Source organism: Prionailurus viverrinus, unplaced genomic scaffold (assembly GCF_022837055.1).
Source record: "Prionailurus viverrinus isolate Anna unplaced genomic scaffold, UM_Priviv_1.0 scaffold_49, whole genome shotgun sequence".
In the NCBI taxonomy this organism is placed as follows: domain Eukaryota; kingdom Metazoa; phylum Chordata; class Mammalia; order Carnivora; family Felidae; genus Prionailurus; species Prionailurus viverrinus.
Genome location: NW_025927612.1, coordinates 2,740,322 through 2,752,885, shown reverse-complemented (window position 1 = coordinate 2,752,885; position 12,564 = coordinate 2,740,322). Strand labels below are relative to the sequence as shown.

At 37.6% G+C, this 12,564-nt stretch overlaps 1 pseudogene; it reads right to left on the bottom strand.

Annotated features, from left to right (window-relative positions):
• Positions 1 to 350: 350 nt before the first annotated feature.
• LOC125159421 (dnaJ homolog subfamily B member 6-like) lies at positions 351 to 809 on the bottom strand (annotated as a pseudogene).
• Positions 810 to 12,564: the final 11,755 nt, after the last annotated feature.

The following is a 12,564-nucleotide window of genomic DNA, read 5'->3' as shown; positions in this document are numbered from 1 at the left end:
ACAGATATCATATATTTTCACTCATATGTGGCACTTGGGGGACCATGGGGGAAGGGAGGGGGAGAAATATTTTCCAACAGAGAGGGAGGCAAACCATGAGACTCTTAAATACAGAGAACAAACTGAGGGTTGATGGAGGGGCAGGGGAGAAGGGAAAATGGGTGATGGGCGTTGAGGAGGGCTCTTGTTGGGATGAGCACTGGGTGTTTTATGTAAGTGATGAATCACAAGAATTTACCCCCAAAACCAAGATAACACTGTGTATACTGTATTTTAGCCAACTTGACAATAAATTATATTTAAAACATTTAATTAATTAATTAATTAAAACAATATAAAATTAAAAAGGAAGAAAACCCTCCTTCAGAAGATGGAAATCCACTGAAGGCAGATAAAAATAACTCTGTATCTCAGCTCTTGCTTCCACTGGGGCCTCTTTGACTCTCAAAAACGTCCTCAAATGGGTCTTTGAAGAAGTCAAATGAAAACAGGTCCCTTCCACCAAAAAATTCCTTGGAGATGTCATATGGGTTATGGAATGTGAGGCAAAACTCAAACAAATTATAAAAATGAACCCCACCTCTACCATTTAATCTGTCTTTGCCATATTTTTCATACATACCTTATTTCCTGGCATCTGATAACACCTCATACACCTCAGCTATGTGTTTGAATTTTCTCTATGGTTCTTCTTTATTCTCAGGGTTTTTATCTGGATGCCACCTCAGTGCCAGTTTCCAGTAGTCCTGTTTAATATCCTTGGCTGAGGCATGTCTTTGCATGCCCAGAACTTCATAGAAATCCACCATGATTGAACTTCATAGAAATCCACTGGTGGAGTGAATTCAAGGACACAGAGCCGGGGGTGCTAGTGGCAGTGGCAGCTCCTCACGTTTTCTCTCTTCAAGACTTTAGTTTTAAATATGTGAAGCTTCAGATGTCCCTTAAACATTTGAGTGAATATGGCAGTTGACTATATACATCTGGATTTGGGAAGTGAAGTCCAAGCAGGAGAAATAAATTTTGGAAATGTATCAAGATATAAATATTATATAAAGCAATACTATTGGATAAGATAACCTAAGGTATGGGTATAGAAAAAAGAAAATGTATGAAATTCAAACTCAAACCTTAGCATTTGAAATGATCTTCCCACCATAAAAAATTTAAAAGGTAGACACAAATATGCAGTGACCATTTCCAGACATTGGAAAACCAGAGCAAAGGATTGTGGCCTCCAAAGCAAGGAAAACAATTGAAGGGGGTCCTGGAATTATTTCGTGCTTGGAGACACCTTCTGGATAGTAGTGCTAGGAGAATACCAAGCATAGCACATCAGTCTAAGTTGAGAAGACAGAAACTGGAGTTTGAGGATGCTTGGGATGCTACAACTTTGGGGGTGGAGAGCTGAAAAGGGAGAATTACTCAGGAAAAACCTCTCCAGAAATCTGCATATGAGTTGTCTTAGGTCTTTGGTTGAATATTAATCCACACATATATGGGATGAAACTCCACAAGGCAAATCTAATAACAATGCCCAGAGTTCACAGAGCTGAGAGTTATTTGAGCTCTGACAAGCCAAAGTAAAAATACCTCTGATAAATGTTGGACATTCAGTGGAAACCACAAAAAGAGTCACACCTTAGAAAAATAGCCATAAAGAAAAGGATATCTAGACTTAGAAAATTAGCCATAAAGAAAAGGATATCTAGACTTTCCCTGGCAGAGCTTAAAAAAAGAAATATCCAGGGGCGCCTGGGTGGTTCAGTCAGTTAAGTGTCTGACTCTTGACTTAGGCTCAGGTCATGAACCCACTGGCATGATATCAGGCCCCACATTGAGCCCTGAGTCAGGCTCAACATTGGGCATGGGGCTTGCCTAAGATTCTCCCTCTACCCCCCCCTCCATGTTCTCTCTCTCTCTCTTCTCAAAAAAAGAAATTTCCAAGAAATCACCTTGATACAAAAGTTTATCAAACTTTAACACTCTCTTAAAAAAGACAACAAAGTCCATTGTCCAAAAATATTAATTCTCATAGTCTAACAACCAATGAAAAATTCATGCAAATGTTACTTATACCAGGAGGAAAATTATAGAATAGAAACAGACACAGAAATGTTAGAGATAATGCAATCAGAAGACAAATACCTCAAACAAGTATGATATATATTATAGAATGCTCAATAATTTAAAGAAAAATATGCATACAATGAAAACCAGAAGGAGACACCACTAACACATCTATTAGAGTGGCTAAAAAAAAGTTTTAAGTAGCAGTATCAAGTGCTGAGGGGGATTTGGAACAATTGGAACTCTGACACATTCCTGGTGAGCAAGGGTACAGCCACTTTGGAAAACAGTTTGAAATTTTCTTATAAAGTTAAGCATACACCTATTATATGACCCATTAATAGGTATTTGCTTACTAGAAATAAAAACTTATATTTACATAAATACCTACATCATAGGTATTTTATCACTAGAAATAAAAACTTATATTTACATAAATACCTGTGTATGAATATGTAGAACAACTTTATTCTCAATTGCCCAAAATTGGAAACAATTCAAATGTCCTTCAAATTGTAAGTGAATATAATAGAAAGAAACAAACTACTGAAACATACAACATAAATGAATCTCAAATATGTCAAGTTTAAGAAGCCAGATTCAAAAGGCTACATACTGTATGATTCAGTTTATATGACATTCATGAAACTCCTAACTATAGAGACAGAAGTCAGATCAGTGGTTGCCAGGGGCTGCAGACAAGAGTTATCTACAAAGAATTTGTATGAAGGAATTTTAAGGGTGATAGAACAGTTCAGTATCCTGATTATAGTGGTAGTTATACAGTTTGATGCATTTGTCAAAACTCAAAGAATTGTACACCAAATGATGTAAATTGTACCTTTATAGATTAAAAATAAATGTTACTCATTTAGAAACACAGATAATGTATTTTGGAATTATAGTCTATGACAACAATAACGCTAACAATGAGAGGAAGGAAATGCCAATTTAGGGTGGCCATGGAAGGTCTTCTTTAGGAAGTGACATTTGAGTGGACTCCTGATTTAAGTGAGGGAGTGGGTCATGTAGATATCAGGAAAAGAACAGGTATGTAGAGCCTTATAACCATGATGAAAATTATTAATCTAATTCTAAGGGAATTGAAAGATCATTGGAGGATTTTATACAGGATAATGACAAGATCCAGTCTTCAATTTTAGAACAATCACTCTGGTTTCTCTATTGGGATTGGACTTTGGAGGAGGCATCAAGAGTAGAATCAAGGAGCTGCTGCAGTTATCAAGGGAGGAGATAAGGGTGGATGAGACCAGAGAGTAGTAGTGATAATAGAGAGAAGTGGTCAAATTCTAGATTTATTTTTAGGGCAGAGCTAACAGTATTTGTTGACCTATTGATATGAGAAAAAGGTAGGAGTCAAGGATACCTCAAAATGCTTGGCTTGAGTCATTGGAAGAATGGAGTCATCATTTACTGAGGTGGGGGGAAACTGAGAGAGCAGCAGTTTTCAGGAGTTTTATCTCCTAAATATGTTAAGTTGTATATCATTATTAAACTTTTAAGTGGAGATTTTAAGAAAGCAGTTTGGAATTCAGGGGAGATTTGGGGATAGAGGTATAAATTTAGGAGTTGTGTGTATATAAAAATGTTACATAAACACAAGAGTGGATGAGATCACCAAAAAAGTGAGTAGAGATAAGATGAGATGAGATGAAGAGAAAAAAAGAGAGAAAGAGAGGAAGAGAAGAGAAGAGAAGGGAAGAGAAGACTAAGAACTGAAATTTTTGGCATTCTAATATCAGAGAGTTCAGAGAGATGAAGAAGAACCATTAAAGGACTTGGAAAAGGAGAGATGATTGAGGCAGGAAGAGAACTAGGAGAGTGTGGTGTACTGGATGACAAGTAAAGAATGTGTTTCAAGAAGGAGGGTGTGTTGAACATCCTTTATGCCACACTTCACATACTCCTGGACCATCTTTTTGTTCAGGACATTACTGTGCAGCTGTATGCAGGAGTAATTTGATGCTTCCTCATTCAGCTGTTTCTTATAGTATTTCTTCCCACCATGGGTCTTCTCTGCTATCACCAGGTAGAACACCTGCAAGAGACTGCTTAGTGATTTTAGTTCATGGACAAACCTGCAAGTGCCAGTGAGTTAATACTCTCTCAGATCACCTTTGGTCAATGGGAGATCAAATATGATGGATAAATACACCTCCCTTTTATGTCTGGTGGAAAATTGTGAAGCACATCTACATAGTTCCAAAGAGAGTCCCTCAGTGGGAATAGTCCACAGTTGCCTACAGTGGTAAACAGATTAATAATATACCCTCGAATTGATGGTCACTCCTTTCCTGATTCGTTCTTCTCAGTCCCCTTTCCTGTTTCCTGAGTCATCTTGCCAAGTAAACTAACTGCATGTAAATCCTTGTCTCAGGCTCTGCTAGGCTTTTGAGGGAATGTAAGTTAGGATAGAGGGCCTGATCAGCTAGGACATATTATGACTCTACTGATACAGCCATTTTTATACTGAATATAAGTTGATTGTAGTAGTTAAGGGCGAAACATATTTAGAGTCGTGGTTTCTGGATTCAAAACCAGGCACAGAAAGCCTAAGTAACCTACCAAAGGCAAGTAACACATGATGGCACAACCTATAATTCTTTGGATGAAATTCATCAAGGCTGGCTTCTACCATCTCATATTGTCCTATGTGTTATTGCATTTATCTTCTGATTCTAAATTCAGTGTTGCTTATGTACTTCAGCTTATGCTGTAGCCTTTTATGGAGTAATTACCCTTTATTCTCCTCAGGCCCAATCTCCATTCTGTTTATTTGAAGTTCTCTTGAAAGAGATTTAAATGTCCCTACTATTAATGCCTATGGCTAATACCACAACCAACATTGATCATTCCTTTAGAACTAGAGACAATCTGATTTCTCATTCTGTCCACATGCTATAATATGCAGCTCATCCTTGTTTTTTGTATTAATTGTTGTCAGGCAAAAGTACAAGCACTTCATTGGCAGTGTAGCTATTAGCAAGTAACTTTTTGGCTTATATTTTCCAGGGAATCATAGACCCCTGAAACATGGCCTCTAACAACCCATTTTTTCCTAAGTGCAGGTCATCACCACTTAATTACCTGAAAGGTAACCCCTGCCTGAGGCAGGTCTGGATTATAAATGCCCATCACTATGCTTTTAGGCCTCTTGACTCCTTCAAATTCCTTGTCTCTCTGCCTCCACCTTAAAAAGCAGTTATTTCAAGATGAAATGATGATATATATACTAAATAGATTTTTAAAACTAGTTTGTAATGTGACATATAGAAATACCTAGTTTAATCATGGCTTGTTTTTAATTTATTAGCATGGCTGAAATAAAAGGATAAAGGAGTGCTTTGTTAAATACATGTATTTTGTATTTAAAAATAACTTTCAAATAAATTCTTAAAAATCATTGGAAAAAATAAATGAGGAATGTGCATTATACTTTCAAAATAAGGAAGACACAAGAGTTCCATTTTATAAATGGTACAGAATTCCATTTTTACCAAATAAACAAGTAGCCAGATGTATGACTCCTAGGGGAATAGAAGTGGCCCTTCTGGAAATTCCTAATATCTGGGATGGATAAGACAGGAATGGGTCTAGATATACTGTTCTAGGGCCCTGAAATTCAGGAAATGTGTTCCTTGTGGTTACAGATTATTCTGGAGATACTATAGCCCCAAATAATCTACTTCCTCAGATCAGCCAAATTGGAAAACCTCATCCCTCCTTTCTTGCTTCTATAACAGTAGCTCCTCCTAATGGGCAGCTCTCCCCCTGCTTTTTCATATATCCTGGCTTTCAGAAAAGGCACCCGTTTTTTATTCCTTCTCTCCAGCCCTTAACTGTCCTCAGGAATGGAATCTTCAAGTCTAATACAAACCCTGGGCTAGTTCAGTCCCACGGCCATGTTGTAGCTGACTGACTACAAGTAGTCCAGATATTCTACTGCTTTTATAATTTTTTTTAGATCTCTATTCCAGTGAGGAAAAGAGAAAGAAAAGAATGACCTCTGTCATCGACTCCTAATTTCTTGTCACTGACACCAAGTTCAGTTTAAAGATACACAACCCACACAAGTGTTCCATCTTGATACATGTTATTAGGTATACACAATATCCAAATAATTGATTAAAATAGAAAACAACTGGGGCGCTTGGTGGCTCAGTTGGTTGAGCATCAGACTTCAGCTCAGGTCATTATCTCATGTTTCGTTAGTTTGTGAGTTCAAACCCTGCACTGGGCTCTCTGCTGTCTGCACAGAGCCAGCTTCAGATCATCTGTCCCCCTCTCTCTCTGCCTCTCCCCAACTAATGCTCTCTCTCGCAAAAATAAAACATTAAAAAATAGAAAACAACTTTCATTATGTTGTTTTATGGACTCAGCTTCACATATGTGTTGTATATTAATTCACTCATGTATAACAGTCCTTCATATTTGTGCAGAAACTTGGACATTAAAAAATGTGTCTGTCTTAATGACTCTCTTAAAATCTCTAGGATTTGTTATCTTCATTTTACAAACGAGAAAAGCAAAAGTCCACAAAGCACAGGATAGAAAGAGAAGCAGTGAAGTATGAAGAGAAGACCTCTGGCCTAGAAGTCAGCCGACCTGTGTTCTCATACTCCTAACTTTGTCTATAACTCACTGTGTGGTTATGATTAAGTCACTTCCCCCCTCTGAGCTTCAGTATCTGCATTTATAGAGTGAAGTGATTAGGCTTTCTCAACCCTGTTTGCATATTATAATCACCTGGGAGCTTTAAAAAAGTCTATTCCTCAGCCCCAATTCCAAAGATTCTGATTTAATTGGTCTCAGGGTACTATAATTTCCACAACAACACATTGACTGAGAAGAAGCCAATCCAGGGAAAGCCACGAATCCAGTCTGGTATTTCTTTCTGAAGGAGAGAAACCTTGTCATTTAGTGTAAGATCTAGGTACTAGGGGGCATGTTCTAGAATGGAGTTTGAAAAGCTGAGAGTGTTAATGGGCATACTCTTAACTCTGAACCTCTAAGGGAAAGCTCAAGTGTCCATCCATCTCTCTCTCTCTCTCTCTCTCTCTCTCTTTCTCTCTCTCACACACACAGACATGCACACACACACTCACAGAATCATTCCAGTGGGTGTGGTACAGGAGCTTGAAAAAGAAAGAAGTGTGCTGACAAAAGTCAAGGACAAAAAGGAGTTCAAGGATACAACTGTGCCAAGAGGCTGGTGAAATGGAGTTTTAGGTGAGAGAAACAAAGTGATTACAGAGCCTTTTTCTTTCATGTGACTTATTTTCTTAACCTTTAAAAAAAATTTCTCAACCTGCCTTTAGTATTATTACTCCTCACTACTTTTCCTCTCTTTCCTTTAATATAGCTTATGTATTAATATAGGTGTAGAGACTTCTCCTACTTGAGAGGTCTTCACTCCCATAGGAAAGGGACCCTTTCACAGAGTAAAATTGTTACCTAACTAATCTCTGGCATTATAAAAAGTAGTGTTCTTTTCCTTGGGTTTCCTTTTTAGTTTAGCATTTGTTTATTTTGTTTTGTTTTTGTCATCTGAGTGGTGGGACCTTGAAGGTTAAGATTACAATGTGGACATAAGAGAAAAGGGCCAATTGAGTCATTCAGTCTCCCTTTAGTTTAAGCCTTAGAACATAGATTCAAAATGAGCCTTCAGAATGCTTGTATAGTTCACTCATCTTGTCACAGTACAAAAACATACAGGTGAATTGAGGTCAAAGCCCTATATTAATAAAACTAGGGTGTTTGCCTGAGTGATTGTTTCTGCTTTCTTTTCTTAGTAATCTGCATCAACAGTGTTTGTTAGTTCTTAGATGACTTGGGGATTTCCAGATCCTTGTCATCTGTGGCTTTTACCATCAGACACATGCCCATTATATGGTATAGTCAAAAGCAATGCCTGAATAGTTGGAGAATCACAGCTTGTGGGTCAAGATACCCTCTACTTTTCCAGGAGATTGGCCAGCAAATACATCTGGGAGCAACATGTATAACATTGATTGTAATAACAGCAAGATTAAACAATGAGCAGTGTCATTCTCAAGATGTCTTTCCTTGAGGGCTATGTGTCTTGTCATTCTGGCCTTTTAAAGCAGCAATACCGGTAGTGTGCTAATCAATTTAATGGTCAAGATAAGGATGTGGGCCTAGATTAGGATAAAGGGACCAAGGATTTCAGTCTTATCAAACTTTAGGCCAGAGGTTCAAAAGGGGCACTAATGACCACATGATAAATCATCAGAATAAAAGACTAATTGAGGATTTGGAGGTTGAGAATTTTAGCTACATTTATAACTAATAAAATGCCTAGTGGGTAAGTACAAAATTTTTTGACCTGAGCAACTAGAAGTTTGGAATTGGCATTAAAAGAGATAAGAAATGCTGCCAAGTTCAGGTTTGAGGAGAGAAAAAATAAGTTTGAACATGTTATGTTTGGAATTCCTACTAGATATCAGAATAGAGATGTGAAATAGGCAGTTGGATATATGAGTGAGAAGTTCAAAGGAGCAGTCCAGGCTGGAGATACAATTTTGAAAGTCATCATGCAAATGGTACCCAAAGAGCATATTTCAAAGACCAATTGCTGAGATACTTGAATATGAAGAGGTGAGGAAAATGAGGGTATTCAGTAAAGAATAGAGAGGAGCAGACAGTGAAGTAGGAGGAAAACCAGAAGAATATGGTATCCTGGAAGCCAAGTGGTAAAAGTGTTTTTATGAGGACAGAATGAACAGCTATGTCAAATGGTGCTAGTAAGTCAGGTACATGAGAACAGAGAAGTAACCACTGGACTCAGTAAAGTAGATGTCACTGAAGGAGAGTTTTCTGTATTGTTTGGAGTGATGACATGGTTTCATTATTCACCATGAAAAACTTTCAGAATTCTCCTATGCTCATCTTTTCTTACCTAAAAAAAGCAAGAATTAAATGAGTGGAATGCATTCCAATGCTTTAATGACACTGTCCATAGATATAAAACTATATCAATGGGATGTTTTTATTAACTAGATGCTTTGACTTCATCTGAGCATAGTCTATTGGGCACGGGGAATTATTGAGTATGAGAATAAGAGATAGTATAGCTCTTAGAATGTGTCTATAGATCATAATTAGTGGCTGAAATAGAGAAAATTCAGTTGACCAACAGAATGTTTTATTTTTGTGTTGCAAAATAACTTGTTTAGCCATTTTTCCTGAATTTAATAACTTGACCAATTTTCCTGCTATTATGCTGATGAAACTTAAGTGAACATAAGTGCATGTACATGCATTGGTTTAGACATACTTTTTGAAGAGTTCACTAGGATAAAGTTTCTTTTTATGCTAAGAAGAAGGATATTTTGAGACTTTGTTACTCCACTAGTTGAACCAGGGACTTCATTTCCATATAGAAGGAAGCCCTTCAAAGCAAGTCAAGAATACATACGTTCTCAAGTTCATTTGTCTCCCTATAGCACACACATAGCCACACACTTGCTACCCCTTGCTCCTGACGTATGAGATGCCAAGGTACCTGCTTGGGCATCCACACATGCACTACACAGAAGTGTAGGGGAGTTAATATCTTACAGGGAAGGGATTTGACTATTAAGATAGGAGGCAGGAGACAAATTCTTCTCCTTTAGTCCCCCAGATGGGCTGTATGGAGATGTAATATGGCCAGTCATAACAAATTGAGAAATTAGGTTGTCATGAAACTGATTATGGACAACACAATGATACACTCCTTTTTGTTTGCTCTCCTTCCTTCCTTCCTCACTACTCTTTTTCCTTACTCCTACTTCCCTGGAATTGCACATAAGTTTTTGCTTCAAGTTCTATTTTCTAAGAAACTTAGATTTCTGAAAATAAATAAATCATAATTCCACCCAAATTCAGAATTGTGTAACTTTGGACAGGTTTTATTCCCTCTCTATGCATTTTTTCCTCCAACTATACAATGTTGACATTGGGGTAGATGTTCTTTAAGAGTCTTTATGGCTCTGAAATAATACCAGGGTAAAGGATTGTCAGTACGAAGGCAGTGATGGGAAAAGTAAGGTATCACATTGAACAGTGGTCATCAGTGGATTGCTTACATTTGAATCAGAAAAATGCTCTCAGTATAACCAATGAACTTAAATGTTAACAATTCCAACTAATCTCAAGTTCCAAAAATAGTTTTAGTTCTACTTTCTGCAGAAAGAAATCAAATTAGTTTACTCTGGGCCTATAAAGAAAAGGTCAAAGTCTTAAAAACTCGTAAACTTCTCTGGCACAAGTCACAATATTTCCCTACTAGTTCTACACTGTAAACTGCCTGAAAAATGGCAACTGTCTGCAAACATGTTTTCAAAGGGAATGGTGGAGAAATTTGTAATGCCATCATCTTGGGAAGCAAGAGACATATATGATGTCTGTAATTATTGCTTCACTCCTAACATAGGAGCACATTTGTTTCAAGTTTTAGTCTGCAGATGAACTGCAGTTAGGGAAAGGGACTGTTCACTGTTTGGGGCTTGTTATACCAGAAGAGTTTGCATTATCCTTCAGACTTCTACACCCAACTCTGGAGCAGGGACTTGGGACTCAGACAGCATAGGGTCAAATATTAGCTCCATAATTTATAAGCATTGTTACCTTTAGCAGCTCAAATAACCTCTCTGTGCTTTAGTTTTCACATCTGTAAAATGGCAATTGTAATTGTACCTACATCTTACAGTTAATGTGGGAATTAAATGAGCCAATATAGGTAACGTGCTTAAAATAGTGCTTAGCAATACAGTAAGCACTATATAAGTGTTCACTATACTTATTATAGCTATTGTGATGAGGGAAGATGGGCTGGAATTAGAGGAGAACTCTTGACTAAAGCCATATGAGATGTATCAGGGAACCAATATGTGGAAAGCAGTAGAATAAGGCGGTAATGGATGACTGCAAAAAAAAAATGCTAAGCAGGAAACACCCTCTAATATTCCTGTTTATACGGTACATGCCACAAGGTAGAAAATAATGAAAACAGAGGCTTTCTGCAGGATTTAGAGTTCTTTCATATATATTTTAAATATACATGTGCAATACATTAAAATATATAGAGATGTGTGAATATATATATTTACACACACACGCACACACACATATATATACATATACATATACTATACATATACATATACATATATATAACTTCACAGAAGGGACGCAAATGCACACTCACACATCTGTACGCATACCCCAACAGGACCCATCTATACGTAAACCAGATGCAGCCCGTATCAGGCCAACTTGGACACAAGTGAAAGCCCTGACTCAGCAGCAGATTGCAGATTGCAATTGCATTTGAGTAACCCTTCAGTTTCTTCTACCAAGTGTAAGGCCATTTAGAAACACACTGAGAAGAGCTCTTCTGGGTGTATGGCAGAGCCCAGGGCCCCTCTGGCAGTGCACAATTTGCCTGAGTAAGGACTGCAGGATTGGGATATCAAGGAGCTATCAAAGAGGAGGGACTTGTGTTAGTTTGGGCCCTGATACTAGTAAGCAAACATCCATAGAATAACTTTAGCTCCAGGAACAATGCACTAGTGTCATAGAATCCTTATATATCTCAGCTCTAAGCAAATTTCAGGCAGAAGCGGGGAGAAGTGTGTGTTGCTACTCATCACCATCCAGCTGGACTCAGAGAACTGGGCACAGCTTTAGGGGTAGGTAGATAAGTCAAAGTTCAATCAGGCAGACTTGTAAGATTTTTAAAAGTTACTTAAAATTGAAAGATCTGAAAGCAACATAAGAGGTTACAGGTATTGGTTTGGGTTTATAATGTTCCAAGAAGCCAAACCTTATATATGGCACCATTTGCAGCAATATCATTAACATTATTAATAATAATCATAACATATTTATATATACAAAAATAGAGCAAAGCAATTCTAGAAGAGGAGGTGAAAGTGAAAGTATGAGGCTGTGTACAGCCCAAATGTCAGTATACTTCAGGAAGATTCAGAACCAACAAAAACTGAGTGGCACATATTTCTATAGTATATATCCAACAAAGAGATATGGATGTTCTCTTCTTCTTCCCCCTGTGTATGACTATACATTTCTCTCCACCTCTCCACTCTGCAATACACATCCATGCACACTTTAAAAGAGATGATATATAAAGTCAGAGTCTGGAAGTCTTAAACTAAGTTGGAGCACCTTGATTTCAAGCAAGTGCCCTCAATCTCTGAATTCCTTAGTGAATTTTGGATTCACTTACAGAGGGAAACTGGATCTAATTCTTGTGTCTTTAACAACAGCTGTCTTTAGGAGCCTGCCATCCCCACTGCAGCCTTTTCCCATTGAAGTGGATTCACAACACAGGCTCTTGGTATTTTTTAAAAGAGAAGTCAGTTCTCTGCATTATATGTCTTTCATCTCAGTTCTCCACTGTTGCTGAAATTTAGGTTTTCAGGCAATTGCCATTGCAGACAAAGCCAG